Source organism: Patiria miniata, unplaced genomic scaffold, assembly GCF_015706575.1.
Source record: "Patiria miniata isolate m_02_andy unplaced genomic scaffold, ASM1570657v1 HiC_scaffold_2, whole genome shotgun sequence".
In the NCBI taxonomy this organism is placed as follows: Eukaryota; Metazoa; Echinodermata; class Asteroidea; order Valvatida; family Asterinidae; genus Patiria; species Patiria miniata.
Window position 1 is genome coordinate 2,446,923 of NW_024037058.1, and position 8,333 is coordinate 2,455,255.

The window sequence follows — 8,333 nt, forward strand, 5'->3', positions numbered from 1 at the left end:
TGGCGGCCTCCAGCACGACGAGGATTGGTTTTCCAATTGAAGGTGAAATTTCTATTTTTGTATGACGTATTCTGTGCTGGTAAAAGGTTTTAGGTCCGTGCGTGAGTTCCTGCCATTGCAGACAAACGTTTCAAAGTAATTTACGTTAATTCTTTTTTTAAATTTGCTGGAATTCTCTTGAATGAAGTACCGGTATTTTTGGAAAATTAAATAATACTTTATCAGAAAATGTGCTTGATTTGGGGTGGTTCTGGCTAAAAAATCGAATCTCTCGCGTGATTTTTTTTTCGCGCAAAGCACTTTTTGATTGATTCGGAACTGATTAATAAACCAATCCGGAACTAGGAAAAGTGGCATCGGTACTTCTGACGCTTAAATTTGGAAAATCATTTTGTTGTATCTTGATCACTCCAGGTAAACTTTTTAACTTTTTTAACTTGAATTCGTGGAGTAGTTGAGCTGAAAGCAGCCTGACTAATGTTTGCTATCCGGAACTAGGAAAACGACTGTGATATATATACTAGCTCATACGAGTCTTGTACTAAAAAGAAAGAATGTTGCAACCTGCATGACCTGACGCCACATTTTTCTTCATATCATCCCAATAAAGGTCAAAATATTTTGAAAAGACATGAATCTGGGACTGCGAAGCATTTCCAATTTTGTTAGGAAATACTCAACAAATTGTCTTGACACTCCATAGACTTTGCACACAACTCAACTGCTGTATAAATTAACAACCTATCTATTGAGGATTCAACCATTAATAATGGTTGAATCCTCAATAGATAGGTTGTTAATTTATACAGCAGCATTATATTGAAATTAATCTTAAAATCATGAAAAGTGTATAGTCTGGTTCCCCGACCTGACAATTTCCCCCGACGTCCACACGTCTAAATTGTAGGTCAGGCAGCCTCCGTGGCTAAAAATAAACATGACAATTAATGACGGCCCCTTTTCAAAGCTCGGCTTTGTGTCCGAATTTGCTTTATCACATAAAGCTTTTAATGTTCGGATCAATTTTTAAAATAAATCACGTGATTCATATATCATACAGTAATGAAATTAATACAGTTTGATATTTCTGTAAGAAAACATTGACTGATCTGGAGTCTTCAAAATTAGTCACCCAAATAGCACTGTTAGCAGGCGGAGCCGAATGAAGATAACGGTGAAATCTCGGTAACGATCGTCAAATTAAAAATAGTACATGACGAAGCAAAAAGTTCGCCCATACGATCTGAGTATACTTGATGCTCAAAATCATCGTTGAATTTCAAGTTTTCTAAATGAAAGCAATGAATATTAATTATCAACTCATTTTAAAAAGTTTTTAATAAGCAATAAGCAGTTAATTAAAACTATATTATACTCGGAAATAATCGCGCGCTATCCAATTGTTGACGAAACGAATTCGGCAAACTTTCGACATTTTCGGAAAAAGGAGGAATTTCTCCCGTTTTAGTCACTTGACGTAAATTGTAATACGATGTATTACCGGAGGCTTCCTGACCTAAGATTCATCAGGTATAGTCAGAATCTTTTGGTCTGGGAACCGGACTAGAAAAGTGTATTGGCATTGAAAAAAAAGAAAGAAAAAAGAAAGAAAATGTTTGAAAAGCTCAAGGAAATATATTCTCCTAAAAGTAACCATGAAAACCAAGGAGTCTAACTCAATTTACAAAACAAATATTCTATTGATTTAAAACGCCAAAACTGTATGCTTTTGAAATTTCAGAAGTACATGTATGTAGGCCTAATCGTAAGCCAACCTAGTTTTGTTGAGGAAAAGAGTGGTTGCTTTGCTATTTGGAAAGCCTTATCTGCGCAGAAATAGCATGAATAGGAGGATAGAGGATTAATAGAGGAATATGGCACCACAACTGGACTTACCGTGCACCCTTTTCTCATCAAAAATCATCAATCGTGACACATAGTACATGTAGTAACTACGAAGAATCCTTAGTATTTGCGTGTTTTTTGGGGGGAAAGGGCTACAATAAATTTCAGTGCGTCAAAACATTGTCTTTGTGCTCAGTTCCGTACTGACCGTATAATTCGCGAGAAGAGAAGGTACGTACATATAACACACGTAAATTTTGTGTACACACACTTGTGTAGCTAGCTAGCTAGCTGGCTCACACGTACACACGAACACAAACACGCAAAAGCGATTGAAAATTCTCAGGGGTGGAACTTTTTACACGGTGAAAACTGTTGTTTTCTTGGTGTTTTTTTTCTCCATTATTAGAGTGTATTTTTTGTTCAACAAAATCACAAACAGTTTGCACTTTTTTTCTGTTTCGTTTTCCATGATAGGATATTTGTAAATACCAATTATATATGTCATTTATATTTGAAAACTTATATTTAAAACCATTGACTACCCTAGAAATCAAATGGTTCAGTTTATTGACAATAATGTGCAAGCTCCATGGGTCGAGAGCGCGCGAGCGGATTTTTTTGTTTGGGTTTGTATGCAAATTTTATTTTAGACTGGAGACCTGAGCTAGCTGCAGCGTGTTTCATTACCAATTGCGATCATCATCATTCCCAGACCTGACAATTACGCTCACGTCCCAACCTCGTCCCCAGTGCTTATTTTATTTCCAACATCGTTTCCAATATAAGAGAGAGCAGGTAGTGGTGGGCGCGTACTGCTCGACACACTGGGGACGAGGTTGAGGTCATGCAGCCTCCGTGGCTAAAAATAAACATGACGACATTGACGGCCCTTTTTAAAAGCTCGGCTTCGTTTCCGATTCGCTTTTTCACTTATAGCTTTTAATGTTTCCATCAAATTTTTAAATAAATCACTTGCCTCATAATATCATACAGTTATGAAAATACAGTTGGATACTTCTGTAAGAAAACATTGACTAATGTTGACCTGGAATCTTCAAAGTTAGGCACCCAAATAGCACTGTTAGCAGGCAGAGCCGTAGAACGCCGAGTTTTGGAAAATGCCGGTAACGGTCGTCAAATTCAAATTGGTACATGACGCAGCAAAAAGTTCGCCCCTCGTACATGTATATGTACGATCCAAGTACACAATCGTCGTTGAATTTCAAATTTTCTGAATAAAAGCAATGAATATTAATTATCAACTAGTTTCTTAAGTTTTGAATAAGCAATTAGCAGTTAAAAACACCTATATTATACTCGGAAATACTCGGGCGCTTTCCGATTGTCGACGAAACGAATTCGGCAAACTTCGGACATTTTCGGAAAAAGGAGGAATTCCTCTCGTTTTAGTCACGAGACGTAAATTGTAATACAATGTATTACCGGAGGCTACCTGACCTAATATTCATCAGGAATAGTCAGACTCTTTTGGTCTGGGAACCAGATTCATCAGGAACAGTCATGAATCTTTTGGTCTGGAAACCAGACTACATTATCATCGCACGCAAGTTCATCATCAAATCAATCGCTCAACCTCGTTGCCATGAGTACGATCTTGCTGCAACATGTTGGTTCCCACCGTGCCTTGCGCAGAGTTGTAACGAGTAACTGATTTTTGTGACTCGATCAGTCGAGTCCAGAACTGACTCGAGTCGAGTCGAGTCATTATGGGTCAAGAAGGTCGAGTCGAGTCACAGTGTGTAGTTGAGTCGAGTCAAGTATTTAGCTCGAGTCAAGTCGAGTCACAAATATTTGAACACTATCATGGGCGTCGCGAGGGTGGGGGGGGGGCAAGGGGGACACTTGCCCCCCCCCCCCGCAAAACGAAAAAAAAAAGGAAAAAGAGGTCCGAAGCCATATTGCTGTTAGTTTGATGGGGGGGGGGGGGGAGTAGGGCAAATGCTCCCCTGCTCACGCTCGGAAAAAATGATAAATTGAGAATATTATGAAAAAGTTAAGGAATTTTGGGGAAACATTTACTTCCCCCCCCCCCCCCGGAAAAAAATCCTGGCGACGCCCATGAACACTATATGTAAACACAAGATAGAAAGTCAGTTTTTGGCTTTTTACATTTTAAATTCGGGCTGTAGTTGCAGTAGTTGAAAAATATTTACAAAAATACCACTCTTCTTGAAATTGACTTCACACCAGGTGCCATAATTTTACAGGATGTCATTTGCCAACATCCTAGTCTGCAGGTGCTGCAGCTGGCCCAGTATTTCGTAACAATTTTGTAGTTTTGTCTGTCGGTGTTTGCAAATGTTGGATATTCCCCTTTATGAAAATAAAAAGGGGGTGCCAGCTGATCGCCATTCAACTAATCAGCCGTGTGGTTGCGAAAGGCGATTTCTAACGGATACGTAGCACTTTATTTTGAATGAAACTACATGCGCACAGACATGTTGGCGGGCGAAATCTTTGAAAACTAATTTCTCCCGGTTAGAAGACCGTATCTTCGTGCAACTTTTAGGGTTTATTTCCCTTATAATGATTTAAGTATGTGCTAAATATCGTTGTGATATGTGTATTACTGTTCAATGAAATTGCAAAAATAGGCCTGGCTACGTGCATTTTTGAAAGTTGTAACACTGGCGTTTGCAATATCTGTCAATCTTTTCAAGCCTCACGAAGTTTAATAAGGTCCTATCCCGTTATGGTGTGCTGTAAACATTTGAGTAATATTCTCCTTCACGAGTTATTCATTAATATATATCACCCTTTTGGCCGGCATCCATTGGTCGATACCGAGACACACGCCAAGTCACACCGAGTGGCGCTAATGAATATGCTAATATGCACTTCGTCAATGTGTTGCCGGGCCGAAATCGGTCAACCATAGCGTCTAGTATAAGGCGCTGAAAAGCATGCACATGGGTTGGTCGGCAAAAAAAAAATCCTCGTCGAAATTTTCCTTGGAGCTAGTTCAAGGTGTAGCGCTAGCATTTGCAACAACAGATTAAGCTGAAATTCGGAATTATAGATGATTATAAGTGTTCAACTACTCGTGAAGTAACAACTTGAGTATTCCTAGAAATTGAGATAAATACATAGATTTGGGGAAGTTTTCGAAGGGGACCGCAATGGAAATATTTTTTTTTAATTTGCGTTATCCCTGCTTTTTTCCCCTCTGTATGGGTCTTTTCTATGTTGTATTTTAATTTTGTTTATACAATTTTAGATAAATTTTTATGTGTTTTGTTAAATCTTAACTTAAATTAAATATGGATCATCATTGTGTGGAAATTGCAAATAAATCAAATCAAATCAAACGATTTCTTCCAGACTTGAAGGTCAGCTTTACCAGTAATCAGTATTGAGGTTTCGGCATCGATTGGTTTTCACTGAAATAAAGTTAAGAATTTTTTTTCTGCCGTTATAATTTAACATTTCAATCATACTGAGCATATTTTCTGAGAAACACAACGTTCAAAAGGGGGGGGGGGGGTGTTTGCATGAATTTCACTTATCTGTTACATCGTCTAAGCACGTAATCGTATTAGTTTTGCTTATCAACGGCAGACGGTTTGCCTTCGCAACCTTATGGCTGTAATGGTGACACTGATCAAACCACGTATGTATGTATACATTATTCCCGAACTTTCTAACGTGACGTGAACAAAAACCGGCACCGGCGTAAGTCATTGCAATATTTTTCGCAAAGTTTTGCTTTCATTTTTGGGACTCGAGTCTTATTAGCCTTCCTCGAGTCGAGTCGAGTCATTCTGATGAGGGACTCAAGTCGAGACGAGTCGAGTCATTTGCTCGCAGTGACTCAAGTCGAGTCGACTCATTTACCCTTAGGGACACGAGTCGAGCCGAGTCACCAAAAATTGTGACTCGAGTCGGACTCGAGTCAAGTCATTGACTCGAGTCATTACAACTCTGGCCTTGCGTGATTTTAACCCGTTTATACCTGTATAAATATCTTGGAGATTTAAATGAAGAGATCAGTCTACAGAATTTGCAGCGAGTAAAATGGAACACTTCGCTCGTACCCCGCCCTGCAAACATGGCATTGGGACAGACTGGTGAGCTTCACAGAATCTTGTGAAGGCAGTGAGGGTGGCATTCTGGGTAATTATCATGACCTATGTATAAAGACAATCTGGCTGCACCTGTTCAAGACCGCAGTTAGCCGATGCGCGCAAAAAAAATGCGATCCAAACATTTTCAAATGCACATATTCCATACCGGATGTGATTTCTTTTTCATTGCTGACCACATTGTGGACAAATTTTTAGGGTCGCATGAACCTTCGTGAATACGGGCGATTCCCAATAGTGCGCCTCCAAGAGTTTGCAACGCGTTGGCCAATCACAATGCGCAAAATCTGTCGACCCAACGCCCGTTTGGAAAAGGTCGACTGATTTCGCGCATTGTGATTGGCCAACGCGCTGCAAACTCTTGGAGGCGCATTATTGGGAATCGCCCGTATTCGAAACGGAGCCTGAGGAAGTGACGGGAATTGAGCATGTACAAAACAGATAAGTTTTACAGATTTTCCTACATAATTACGCTTTTCAAAGAAAAAAAAACCACTTATGAATGGGAATAAAAGAGTGATGACTCGGTCTTAACTGCCGTTTAAAACCTTGCAGGGTCGTGGCCGTGATGACTTGCAGGTCACAGGTCACGCAAAATCTATCCAATCAAAGCGTAAATTCATCAGCCTTTTTCCAGCGTCCTGTTTGGGGGTACGAGCGAAAATAGAACACATGCGGCGATATGATAAACAATGTTTCCATGAAAATAACCATAATAATTCAAAGAAATATAAAATGTCTTCGACAAATTGCAATGTTTTGTTGTACGGTATATTATATTCGTAAATATTTTAGTCTTGTCTGAAGTTAGATGCACGAACTATTCCTGAATTACCCACATGCCGACTAATATGTCTTTACATTACAACGCTCTAGCTCGCAGAGGTTGAAATAAGAATACAAAACTTAAAGAAAATGTACCTTATAATGTTCAATCACTTCATTAATATAGATTTCCCCTGCCATTTTCCTAAAATGTTCATTCACTTCTGAATATAGGTCATTCACTTTCGTCTGAATTTGAATGCACGTTTTTAATCTCATTTCAATTCAACGAAAGTTCAATCGTTATTATTGTCCGTGCATTCGGTTTTGTGAAACAGACGGCCAGTTACATTACCTGTGCATCATCATTTACGCAAGCATACCTTTTCGCGCAGAGTTCTGGCATACAATTTCGTGAACGTGCAATCAAAAGTACGTTTTTCACATTCAAAATAGCAGATTGCATCACATAACATTTAACTAAAAGTGAAATAGAATGACCAATTTTTGAAATCGCCCTCTTAAAGCGGAAAGGAAGTCTTGTAAATGAATCTGAATGAGTATAAACGAAATGTGCTGCTCAATCACTCAATTGATTGAACTGAAATGGAATCGAATGGAAAATGAATGACCGATTTTCAGAAGTGAATGAACATTTTAGGAAATTGGCCGGGAAAACCTATATTACATCATCGAGTTCAACCATCCCCTGGCAACACATAATTTTGGTGCGCGCTTTTAGTCCGTCAACAAATTAATTAGACTATTAAAAATAAAGTCACCTCTTTTCCATTGCCAATGTTTGCGCACCTACTACTAGCATGTCGAGTCAAAATATCGAAGTTAAAAATGTTCCAAGTATTTTACCCAATGTATGCATGTTTTATGCATGAAAACAAACAAACACCATATGAAATAAAAGGATGCGCCGTCATAACAGAACAGTTTCTCTTCTCCGCTTGCTTAATACTTACCTAGCCTCCGTTCTACCATGTGTCAGGAACGTTTGACATCGTTGGTACTCAAGTATACTGTCACAGAGATCTACCGATCGATCACAAAGGAAGTCGTTGCCGAGTTCGCAAGAAGACAACCGAGACGAATAACCGTGCCAAACATTCTACAACATGTGTAATTTAAGCCTAACTTCTTTGACACAGGAAACAGCATTTTCTACCCCCGTAATACTACTAGGCCTACAACAGTCGGGGATATAGCTAGGTACAATGGTGGCCACAAAGTTATGTTAAAGGTAACGTCTCGATAGTCCGAAGTCCCATTGGTCCGAAGTCCCATTGGACCGAAGTCCCATTGGTCCGAAGTCCCATTGGTCCGAAGTCCCATTGGTCCGAAGTCCCATTGGTCCGAAGTCCCATTGGTCCAAAACATAATACTGTGTAGTTCCACTTGTTCAGGTTGACTGACCCTAACCCCCTAACCCTAACGCTAAGGATTTCGGGGAACATCGGTATTGGGAAAAGCGGGTAGACCCCGTTCTCGACTATTGTTCTCCTGTCTGGTCTCTGTACAGAGTTAAGCACATTGATCAACTTGAAAGTGTCAAAGGTATGCCACTCGTCTCATCTTTTATCAACGTAGACAGGAGCAACCTTACCC

The 8,333-nt window shown here is 39.5% G+C and overlaps 1 long non-coding RNA gene across 1 annotated transcript in view; it reads right to left on the minus strand.

Moving 5' to 3' along the window:
• LOC119726994 overlaps positions 1-2,107 on the minus strand; it is a 52,792-nt gene extending 50,685 nt beyond the window's left edge. The window contains exon 1 of the long non-coding RNA XR_005270879.1: positions 1,897-2,107. This is a non-coding gene — a long non-coding RNA (uncharacterized LOC119726994). The remainder of the gene's footprint in view (positions 1-1,896) is intronic.
• Positions 2,108-8,333: the final 6,226 nt, after the last annotated feature.